Source organism: Eubalaena glacialis, chromosome 16 (genome assembly GCF_028564815.1).
Source record: "Eubalaena glacialis isolate mEubGla1 chromosome 16, mEubGla1.1.hap2.+ XY, whole genome shotgun sequence".
Classification (NCBI taxonomy): Eukaryota; Metazoa; Chordata; class Mammalia; order Artiodactyla; family Balaenidae; genus Eubalaena; species Eubalaena glacialis.
Window position 1 is genome coordinate 29,256,308 of NC_083731.1, and position 12,228 is coordinate 29,268,535.

A 12,228-nucleotide genomic window follows, 5' to 3' on the forward strand; every position below is an offset into this window, starting at 1 on the left:
AGACAAAGAGATCAGGGTACATCAACAAGTGTTAGATGAAACCGCAGGCACGAGTGAAATCACCCAAGCAGAACGTAAAGAAGGAAAAGAGAAGAGGCCTAAGGAAGGAACATTTAAGAGTGGGTACGGGGAGGATCAGTAGAGGTGGCGGGAGATGAAGGTGGGTTTTGTGGCCTCTAACCTGTAGATTAGAAGGCAATAAACATGCTGAGAAGGCAGAGGCTGGAATAGAGAACCTGGCAAGTATTAACAGTAATGACCAGCCCACCACTGAGACAAGCACACGTTATTACCTAGGTGAGTCTGGAGAGCATATCTCCGTGTTAATACTAATCTCAACAGGCAAGCCTAAACAAAACACTTGAAGATGTTAGCAAGTGTCCTTTTTATGATTCTCTAAAGGGCATTTATGTCCTACTGGTTTAGGTTTAGATAGTTGAAGTGTGGTGGCCATAGTACTCATGGAAATGTCAAAGTGACACCACCTTTGTCATAAATAAGTAAGGGAAAAAAAGCCCTAGTGATAGAAGGTTATTTGCCACTGGGGAATTTTAGAGATCTAGGGTAAGATCTTGGTAAGAAGAGTTAGATGTGGGTCTGGAAGGGCTAGGTGGCTGTATTCAATGCCTATGAAAGTCAGAGATCACAGCAACAGGCCAACACAAGAGTTGGCAAACATTTTCTGTAAAGGGCCAGGCAGTAAACATTTTAGGCTTTGCTGTCCTATGGTCTCTGCTGCCACCACTCAACTCCGCCAACTCTGCCATCACAGCATTAAAGCAACCACAGACAATACATACATGAATGAATATGGCTATGCCCCAACAAAACTTTATTTATATATACCAAGAGCTGAATATCATAGAAATTATGGGTCATGAAATATTACTGTTCTTTTAATTTTTTTCAACCGTTTAAAAATGTGAAAGAGGCCATATAAGAACAGGCAGAAGGCCAGGTATGGCCATAACTTGCCAACCCTTGGACTATTATACATACAGGTTTTGTAATATTCCCTCTGATAAATGCACAGCATTAGAATTCTATTGCAAGGGTACGTCAAGGGTTAAGACATAACAACGATAGCCAATAGCATTCTTCTTTACTGTCATTTTTCATAACATACTGTAATAAGGACCAACAAAAGACTAAAAAGACATTGGACACCAGAGTTCCAGTCTCCATCCTGCCACAAGCTGGTTCTCAGATCTGGAGCAGATCAATGTAACATCCTCGTGTTGCAGCGTTCTCATCGGAAGAGAAGGTATGTTTGTCAGAGGGTAATAAGCAGGGCTGTGGCGAGTATAAGACAAAATTTGCACCATGTATTCACAAACTACAAAGCATTTTTTAAGGAAAACTACTGAAAAGTTACAGCAAGTTGGGGCAAAAACATTTTCTGAATTCTGAGGGAAAATGTTCTGGAAGCTGGGTGGGAGAAAGGAGAGTGCAGAAATGATCCACTCTTCCACTCTTCCCAATACTCAGGCCGTTTAACCTGCCTTCTCAAAACGATGGGCATGCTTTTTACGTTATAGCTCATCTAGACAATTTCACAGGCTTAATCTTTCCTCAGCTGTTAGCAACTCAGAAGCAAAGTACTGGACCTTGAACTTTCAACAGTTTGACCAGGATAGGTCAACAGTTCTCACTTATTTACCCAAAGACTATCTCAGAGGAAACAAACGTCCCAAATTACACATTTTTAAGAAATATGGTTTCTTCCAAACCACAAGCTCCTAAGTCATATCTCTGAGTCTTAAACAATGACGTTCTTTACCACAGAGTCCCGGAAAGTAAAGGAAAAGGAAGCAAGGAGGGATTAACAATCATTCAATCCTTCCGCTTTTATTCTTTCTTTTATACAACAGGTAGGCAGGCCTCAGTTCCAAGCCAAACAATTAGAGGAATTCAACTACATGGCCCTTCACTAACACCAGGTATAGAGTGGTTTAGGATCAGCGAAGCACAGGTGACATCAGCTCTTTTAATACTTTCTGTTCTCCTTATATTGGCAGGAAGTTGTATCCAGACCACAGCATTTTGCTCTAAGCCCACAAACCACCGGGGCAGGAAGACCTCCATTTCACAAACCATCCTCTCCAGAATAAACTTCCTAGGTGATTATATTAGAGCTTTACATACCTACAGCCTACAGAAATGCTTGGACTAAGCTTCAACAAGGGAACTAAGAACCCTAGGAAAGACAGTATTTTATTGGTTCACTCTTACAAACTCTGACTGCACAGACTGAGGTGAAGGTTTTCTAGAGTAAGTTCACAGGAAGTAAGCACTGCTGACTTGGCTCCAACCCGTGCCAGCCCTCTGAAGTAGTAACATATGGCTTGCAGCTTATCTGATCCACTATTTTTACTGGGTGAACTTGAGCAGCATTAATTTCTCCACAGCTCTCCCCGGCCTGATAAATAAGCATATGGGATCTAGGAGGTCCTTCTACTACTCTGAAACAGGTGATCATACTGCTCTTTCCCAGACATACAAAAAGTAAAGAGGATTCAACTATTATGCACATGCCAGTGGATTGATATAAGGAGAAAGGCTAAAGAACTAGTAGATGAGGTCCTTAATTGGTGTAATTGGTATTCTTAGGGGCTATTTAATCAGAGTAAGTTAGTCATCACCCCCAAGTCTCTCAATCTTCAAATTACAGCTAGAAAAACCTACTAAGTTAATTTGAATCTTTTCCCACAGGTTCAGTCCATTCAACCTACAATGACCAATGTAATGATTTAAAATTATATGTTTTATATATATATGATACATATACACCTATGATCCCGGAACACTGTAGATACTCAGTATTTAAACTTCCAGTTATATTCAAAATGTAATAATTTATAAAAACATGACTCACACACCACCTTTAAAAAACATCTAATTAAACAGTTCATTTACGCATATAAATAATACCTAGAGCTAATCAAGAAAGTCACTTTCAACATTAGGATTAAGTTTAATATATTAGGTTTGAAAGTAACTAAAAGATGGTGTATACCCTCAATGATTGGCAGATAAATGTTTAATATTTGTTGAATGAGAGTTACAAAATTTCACCACGAAGGAGTGTTACTTGATAACATTTATTCCATAAGGATCAGAGTTTTATAATTATTCTTGATCTGAATTTCATAGTTAAAGTAATCTAGCTGGTTAAAGTATCTCATCACCATGATTAAGGCATTAGACCTTTTCTACTTCTCAGACTCTAACCAGTCCCGAGACCACATGCCGAATGCTCTTCTCTCCCAGCTACTACTGGATCCTTCTCAGGTCTTCTCTAACCAGGACAATGGTCTAAAAGTAAAGCTGGAAAATGAGACTTGGGAAGGGAAATTCTGTGGATTGTCAACTTGTTTCCACTTAATCACTGGTCAAAACTGAAGATAAGCTGCCAGCTTTAAGCACACATGGACCAAACCCAGTGTTATCCGGGACTGGAGTGATCTCTACGACTTCACAAGTCACCATCGTCATCAGACTTCCCATCTGCAATTAATAGGGGAGATTAAAAATAAATCTAACTTCAGTAGTAATTAGACTTCAAGGCATGTTTAAAAATTCCCTTGTACAGAAGTCATTTCTCCCTTAGGCCTGACTGCTATGGCTTACATCAAATTTAAGGACAGTGAAAATGGCCACAGAATGTGAGAAGAGGGCCTATGTGAAAGTAACAATGTAACCTGCAAAGAACAAGGGAAAAGAGTGACCTAAGAATCTGTCAACCATGCGATGTTGTCATGCGGATTGCAGACGGCTGCTCTCAAGTTAGACTACAGCCACAACGCAAGCGGTGACAGCCGGCTGGAACAACTTCCACATTCTACACGGCAATAATGAGATAAGGAAGATGCTACAGAATCTAATTCTATGAAGAAATAGGCTAGATGATCTCACGTTTGAATATAGTGGGTTCCCCCCAGCGAACACTAAGGATAGACTAGATAACCAATAAGAGTCTTCCTGCCCTTGAACATGTACAGTGTGGTAAGAATCCAAGCCCAGTAGGCTAATAGAAAGCACTAGAAGCTCCTGAATAGAAGAGTGATGGAAATGGAATTTGAACCATCCTTCCTATTTAGCATCTCCTGGGCTAGGGTACTCTTCTGCCAGTAAGGGACACAATGTATGTGGCCTACATTCCAGTGGCAGAAAAGGCCTCTGACCTACTAGTCTTGAGTGGTAGTAGAAAGTAAACATATCAATATAAATAACGGAGTTTGACGAAGCAAAAACTTTTTTTGGCCCTAAAACTAACCACTTCCATGATTTTATTAAAATACCTGCATGGAGAAGAACATTCAAATATACATAAAGGTTATAACAACCAGATCCATTTGGCAGGAGTTTTGCTTTGGAATTTGGGGACAATTATATAATTCGTATGTAAGTGCAACTTTAAGTAGACAAACCGGCACCAGCTTGTTGGTACCTGACTCCCCGTGGTGAAAAGGTTAGACATGTAGTGCATGCTCACCCTCTCTTACCTTCCATTCCACCTCGGTGTGACAGTTCTATCTGGACGCTGTCAAGGTTTATTGTATTTTCGTTCTGTGCGATAGCTGTGCTTCGGACAAGCTTTAAGGTGATCACTGGATGTCAAGCCACATAAACATGGCATTTCAGTGTTTTGGTGTAGTAAGTACCATTAACTGGAGAATTGAGTATTGTGAAAGGACCACAGCAAAGAAAAGTAACTGGCACTAGACCCCAACAACTAGGGGAAGGACATCATAAGCCTTCAGAGTCAACTAATTTTCTTATTTTATCTTTCTTGGTTTCTCCTAGGTCATCTTGGTGACCTAGGGTTTCTAGATCTCATGGATCTCTCTCCTGGTACTTTTCCTGCCATTAAAATAGGGTGCATAAAGTAAAATTTTCTAAATCTTTGCAGATCCAAAAACCTCTCCCACTTGCCTCCACAATTTATTATTTGCCTGGGTACAAAATCACAGTTTGAAAATAATTTCCCCTCAAAACTTTAAAGACAATATTGCCCATCTAGCATCCAATATTACTTATGAAATATCTGAGGTCTGTTACTGTTGTAGATAACCTATTTCTTCCTTTGAACATTTTTAGGATATTGTCCTAAACCCTGGAAAATCTGAATTAAACCAGGATGTCTAGGTGTAGGTCTCTTTTCATCTATCCCAGTTCATGCTGAGGGCGTGTCTTTTTTCAGCTCAAAGAGATCTTCTTCGGTTATTTACTGATTCTTTCTTCCTCTAAACTATCTGTTCCAGCTTCTGAAACTGTTAAAGATTAGAGGTTGCAGATCTGTCCTTCAAGTGCCCTAACTTCTCTCAATTTTCTCTCTTTTGGGGCAATTCCTTTGTCTAATTCAGATAACTAGCTTGGTTCTTAGCCCTCTCCATTTTTATTTCAGTACTTGCAAGAAATTAAAAATGACTAAAAGTAGTAATAATTTGACTACTGCTCTTCCTAGCAATCTGTTCTTGTTTTAAAATTGTATTACTCTCTTGAATCTGAGCACACTGAGCTCTCTAATCCCCTAGATACTTCTTTCCTACAAAGTCAGCTGACCTGTTTATTTTGTTCACGCTATTAGTTTTCGCAAAAAGCAAGTGAGACTTGGTTGCTGGTTCGTATTTATGAATAAAGGCTAAGTTCATCTGAATACAGGTAACTGGCGTGAGTTTCTTCTGCACCAGTATAGGTATTACCCCAACAGGCCTCTAAGGAAACTAACAACAGACAGTATGTAAACAGGTGGAGTATTTCATAAGCAAGTTCCCCATAGGTGCCTGGGCATGCAGCAGCAGAGTGGCTGAGATCCCAACAGCACAAAGGAAGGAGGTCTCTATCCTAGAGGTGGAAGGCAGAAGGCTTCCGAAGTTCATCTAATACTCCTCCCACCCTCTGCTCGGTCTAATATGGACACCTGAAGTCACCTCGAGCTCTGCTTCTCAATCAGATCTCTCTGCCTTCTTTAAAAATAGGTATCTGGTTTGACCCTGAAGATTAGACATCCCCACCACTTGCAGTCATCATCTTTAGCACATGCCAGCAACTCCTACTGCTAGAGTATCCTTTTCCTGAGCCCACTTTCATTATCTAAAAATGCTGTGAAAATGGAAAATCACACACGATTACATTGCATGTGCATATATACACACGTATATGAATACACAGGCACACACAAGATGACTAAAACCTGAATTTCAAAAGATTGATACTTTTACACACACACCCCGTTCACTGAAATACAATCTTACAAGTGGAAAAATACTAAACTCACAAGTACAAAATGACAAGAGCTCCAAAATTCAAACACATGAAACTTGTCATTATATAAAAGTATAAAGCTCCATGTATTATAAATAAATGAGACTATCAAAGCCTTATATTTTCAAAGTAAATTAAGCACCATGAAGTTTGGCCGCATTTTAAACTACTGCTTCTCATAGGAGGTCACGCAATAAATTCAGGATATTAATGAGAGAAGCAGGAGAAAACATTTCCAAGTCTAACTAAGTTAAAGAATCATCCTAAAAAATGCTAAAGCCCAACTGCAACATCCCAAAGAATTTCTAAAATCACTATTTCAACTCTCCAAATTTTGCCAGATTTCAAAAAAGGGTCAGTCTTGTAAGACAATTCAGATAATACCCTGTAGCTTTCCTGTCCAAAGTCATGTCACTCCTTTGCTTAAAACTATTCAAAGGTTTCCCAACCATCTTAAGAGAAAGTCCAGAGTCCTTAACTCTAGTTTCCTTTAGAATCACTCAGCTCAGGTTTTCTGCCTGCCAGTGGTCTGCCAGTTCCTCTCACTTCACGAGTCTCATCCCATCTCAGGGCCTTTCCACATGCTGCTCCTACGGTCTGAGCTGCTCCCCTGCCCTCCTCTCCTACAGAGTTACCTGCTGAACTTTTGCTGACTCTTCAACATGTCACATCCTCAGGAAAGCATTTCCTGGCCACACCCCTCAGACTCAGGTCCATGAACATCATCATGCTTGTTTTAAGGGAAAGGAAGAAAAAAGAACAAGAGTGGCCATCTGTGTCATCTGTTCCCTGTACTAGACTGCTTGCTCCAGAGGCCAGATGCTGAGTTCGTCTTGCCACGGTACCCTTAGTCCTTAGCACTGTGCCTGCACCTAGCAAGTGCTCAATACATTTACTTCATGGTTTAGCATCTGAATCATCTCTCTGGTCAAGGCCCAGTGTCTCAGGAAAGGTGTCTACAAATTCTTGCAGAAATTGACTGTTTTGTAGAGGTCCCAAGAAACAGGTATGAGCACCTACCAAAATAAAATTTTACTGCCATAAAGGCAAGGGTAATCAATCATCAGAGTAGTGTGAAAGCAGGAAACAACTGCTTTGGGAGAATCTCTATCATTTCTTCTCATTGGAGTGGGTAACAAAATAGCATGTCAATTACGTGTTCATTATAACAAACATTATGCACTGTCATAAGTTATTGCTTATTTTGATAAACACCTTTCTAATCATGGTGGAAATGCAAAACAAAAAAACAAATAGAAACACATGCATAATTGGCAAAAGAAAGGAAAGGACAATTGTTTAGGAATATCTGGCAAATACATATCTATGTTGCTGGATATAATGGTATAGAAACTGTGAATTTCATGGGAACACAATCCCTAATTGTTTGTTACTTACTGTACTCAACATCATTCCTAATAATGAAGCAAATACACTGATGCTATTCGGAGCCTAAGAGCAAAGCAAGGATGTGATGGAAGCACACAGACGTGATGCATCTTCAACTTCCAGCGCACAGAGATAACAGCAAATGTCAAGAAACCCTGTTTCTGCACAAAAATTTCAGTGTGATTCCAGATTACTTTTCCAATGAGAAAGGGAATCCTTTACAGAGCTTACCTAAAATGAACCGCACAGACTAAGTTTTAATTTTGTGTTCCAAAATGTGACAGAGCACCTCAAGACTGGAAACACGAGCTGGCGGAGGTAGCATCTTGGGCCCCGCAAGGAGAGACTGGGCAGGCTCCAGGAGACAAGACACTCGATAAGCTTCTTAATGTCTCAGTTCAATCTGTGTGGCTTTTGCAAATGAAAAAGGCCACCTTCAGAGCCCTGGGTTAGTCCACAACTTTCTTCTTCATTGGCTAAATTTAGAGCGAAACACTCCATCATAACAACTGAGACAAGAATGGGAACTGGTGTCATATGAAGATAAGAGAAAAACTCATCTAAGAGGTAATAGCTATTCACATTTGCTTAGTATATAATCCCAGGGGAAATGAGAGATGGTCCCAGGGAAACATGACCCAAGATAGCTAAGTGTGCAGAGCTACACTATTGGTGCAAACTATACCCACACTCCTCAAATGTGACCTGTCCTGATTCAATAGTTATGGACATTCAAGAACCTTAAGGCAAGATAAGCTTTTATTAAATGGCTCCAAATTAACTGAGCCACATATTGGGTGTTTCAAATTACTTAGATAAGCTTTTGGATCATTATTTGGTTATCTAACATCCCAGCCTCATGACATGGACTTCACAAAAGACTCTAGATTAGCCTTATTCCAATTTAGGATATCATGTGAGTTAATGCTACCCATGAAAGTTCTACGGGTATTTGTTATTTACATTCTAAAGGGGTGGAGGAAGTGGGGAAGAAGAAAGAAAAGCATGTCAGAAATGAAATATTAATACATATAGATCCGAGAAGAAGCAGGAGAAAAGGAATAGACCACAGAGGTCCTCTTGAATTTTCTACTATTCTTGAATAAACTACACTCATAAAACTTCAATTTGAGATCCCTAACTCTACCAAGTATCTTTATTTCTAGGGAGAGAACACAGACCCACACCCCCAAAGAAAAAAATACTCTTCGTTTTCTATAAATAGCCAAACTAAGAGGATTCCCTGTATTTTTTTGGTTCAGTCTCTGAATAAAGAACTGCGTATTAGGAATGTGTCCATATATTTACATGGCACTTCACATTTTTCAAACTAATTTCACATTCAACATTTCCTGAAATCTTTGTAACAGCCCTGTGAAATCTGTTAAACGTCCCCACTTATAAGCAAGACATTGGAAACAAGTGACGTGCTCTTAACCACAGAGTCAAGTAGGGCTGAGGCACTAGATCAAAAACCCTTCCCCCAAATTCATTCATTCAACTATCAGCATTTAACGCCTACCAGGTGACAGTGCTGTTCCAGGCACTGGGAGGGTGACAGCCAGGAACAAAACAGACTCAAATCTCTACCCTCAGAGCTAACATTGTAATGAACATGACTACATAATTTTTTTGTGTGTGGCTTTGGCTAACCGGATGCTATTTACAACACCAAATGTTCAATTAGTTTCTTTGCTCTAAGGAATTTAAATGTACTCAAATTAATACATCACAGAAACCAACCATTCAGAGCTTAAAACATGTTTGAAAACTTAGTAAGCACTGGCAATTCAAAAGGAAACTGAGGTACAGGTCCCCCTAGCCTCAGATGCTTAATCTATGTGACAAAAAAGGGATACACATGTTAAAAATTAAATTAAAAGACGTTCACAAAACAGGGTGCTTCCAAATGGAACATAACAAACATTGTTAGGAGCATTTTCAAAAAGGAAAAACCAACCAAGAAAAAGAGGAAATATTAGTTTAGGCTTTCTTAATTTTATACCAATAGATTGTAGATTTAGAAGTCCTGAAAGATTTAACTTTCAGCAATTAGTTATTTTACTTTTAACATTACTTTCTGTACATTACCCAAAAAAGCCATTTATGTTATTCCAATATATTAGGAAAGAGACTGAATATTTAAGCTTTTATTATGTCTCCTTCACAAACATCTTTATTTAACCCCTTACAGCAACTCTATAAAATAAACATAAATGTAGAAGAGGCTGAGAAAGCTTAACTAACTTGCCTGTGCTGACTACTTGATACATAAGACTTTACAAATTATACAATTTGAATATTAAGACCAGTTTGGAAAAGGGAAAAAAAAAGTTTCAGGAGCCACAATAAAGTTGCAATTAATTTAATTAATATTCAGTTAAAATATTAGTTAATATTTTAATTAAAGTCAATTTATATTCCCTATGAGAATTTAAGAGTATTGGATACATATTGATCATCTGTAATATATATACCCTACACCAAAAATAATTATCCTATTGTATTTTGAGTGCACTTAACCAATTAGCAAAATTATAGCTGTGACAACAAAGCTTTTCTTTTAGCAATATCTTACAAGCAGTCATAATGTGGGTGCTCACTCCCTATAAAATTAAATCATATAAAACATTTCTTTTCCATCATTTTCTTCAGAAAAACAAACCTTCTTCAAAGGGCAGGATTTTAATAAGCCTGTTTTCACAACCTCAAGGCAAGACTTGGAACACTTCCCATATATTCTCCCATAATTTACCAAGTTTTGTAATCTAGAACCAGGGTCACAAAGTTGTCAGATATGAATGAAGGTTATTAGAGGACCCTCCCAAATCGAGAAGGTAGGCAACAAGAAGAGAGTTAGGCCCTTCAAGAAGTTATAATCCAGATGAGCTCGTTAGCAACTACACAATTAGAGACAATTCTAGGAGAAATGCTACCCCGTGTACCTGCAGAAACAGAGGTTGACAAACCCTTACTCAGATGTGCTCGGGGATGTGTGGGCCTTAAGCAGAGAAGACAGCTAATTTGCAACCAAGAAAACAGCACAGGCTAAGTTCCTAGGGTACAAGAGGGAATGAGAAAGAAGAGATGTAAGACCAAGGGACCCAAGGGGACATAAGGTCCACCCACTAGATAGACTTTGGCTCCTCATAACTATGGCCCCTCTTCACATGTTCTCAGGGAATTCATCTTTAATTGTTGAGTAATTTTCTTCCCAAAAACATCAGGGTCAGGAAATAAAAACCAAATATCTAAAATACTTGTTCTCTAATAAGCAGCACCTTATCTGAAGTTGCAGGCTAACGTTAAAGAACATTTACCTATCCCTTGGTAAAAGAGTGAGAGAGAGAGAAAGAGACAGAGAAAGAGAGACAGAGAGGATAACTTTACCTTTCTTCAAAGCTCATCTCTAACTGCTCCTTTTCATGGCAGTGGATGGTCTTACTGAACAGTTCTGGGGTGGGGGAATGGCTGGGAGAGGCATGTACAACCACTAATCATTTTGCAACAAAATGCAGTGAGGTAAGTAAAAACCAATTATTTTAAAGTAAACATGCTTGTGAATGGAAAAGCAATGCTACAAGTTGATACTTCAAGTGACGCCAGTCTTTCTTCTGAAAGAAAGAGATGGCTGGTAAGGAAAGTGGTGCAAAGACTTCACCCCATCTTGAAATATTCAAAAGCAAAACTGAAATTATAACAGTAGTAATTGTGACACTGGGTTCATAAAGAATTAAACAAAAATTCATTTATTTTAGCAACAGTGTCTAATACATGTCAGGTTCCCTTCTGTAGCTGGTGTGATCAACAAAACAAAGTCCCTGTCCTTGGGCAATTTATATTCAAATGAAGATACAACCCTGGTCTCAAAGAAAATGCTCAGTGATGTTTGTTACTTGAAGATGCTGAATGTTCAAGAGAAATGAAGTCTAAACAAAATGAAAATGCTTTATTAGAGAGTTACTTGAAACTTCTAAAATACGTGACACACATTATTCCAATTAAACATTTATGCTATAGAATGAATAAAGTTTAAGTTAAAACTGTAATTAACTGATACCAGTTAATTAGCTGTCACTGACAAAGAATCCCTTAACTGGAATCCAGTAAGAATTCTTCGCTATGGAGGACTAAGTATGATTTCTTCTCTCATTTCTACAAAACCACACTAGAATGACAGCTATCTCAAGTCTTCTAAACCTACATGGAATATCGAATAGGAGAGGAGATACTATCAGACTAAGAAGAGTCATTTTATTTAGAAATGAAAAAACAGATAAACATTAGGTGATGGACCCAGTTGGGTTTCGATATTCTCTGCTCTGAGGGTCCACAGTGAGGGATAGGTGAACAAAGACCTGGAAAAGCTCTGAAACTGATGGTGCAGGTACCACAGAGGGAAGGGAGTTCTATGGTGAAACACACACAAGATGACTGCTGCAAAGTCTACGGGAAGAGTACCAAAACCCTCGGGCTCCCTCCCCAGTCCAAGCAGCTGCTCCTCTCCTGCTTTATCAAAGACAGATTTCATCACTTAAAGTGAAGCAGAAAGCTGCTAGATTTAAGATGCCT

General features: G+C 38.9%; 1 protein-coding gene across 2 annotated transcripts in view; it reads right to left on the reverse strand.

Moving 5' to 3' along the window:
* SLAIN1 (SLAIN motif family member 1) overlaps positions 1-12,228 on the reverse strand; it is a 52,318-nt gene that overhangs the window by 21,366 nt on the left and 18,724 nt on the right. The gene's annotated exons all lie outside the window — the stretch shown is intronic.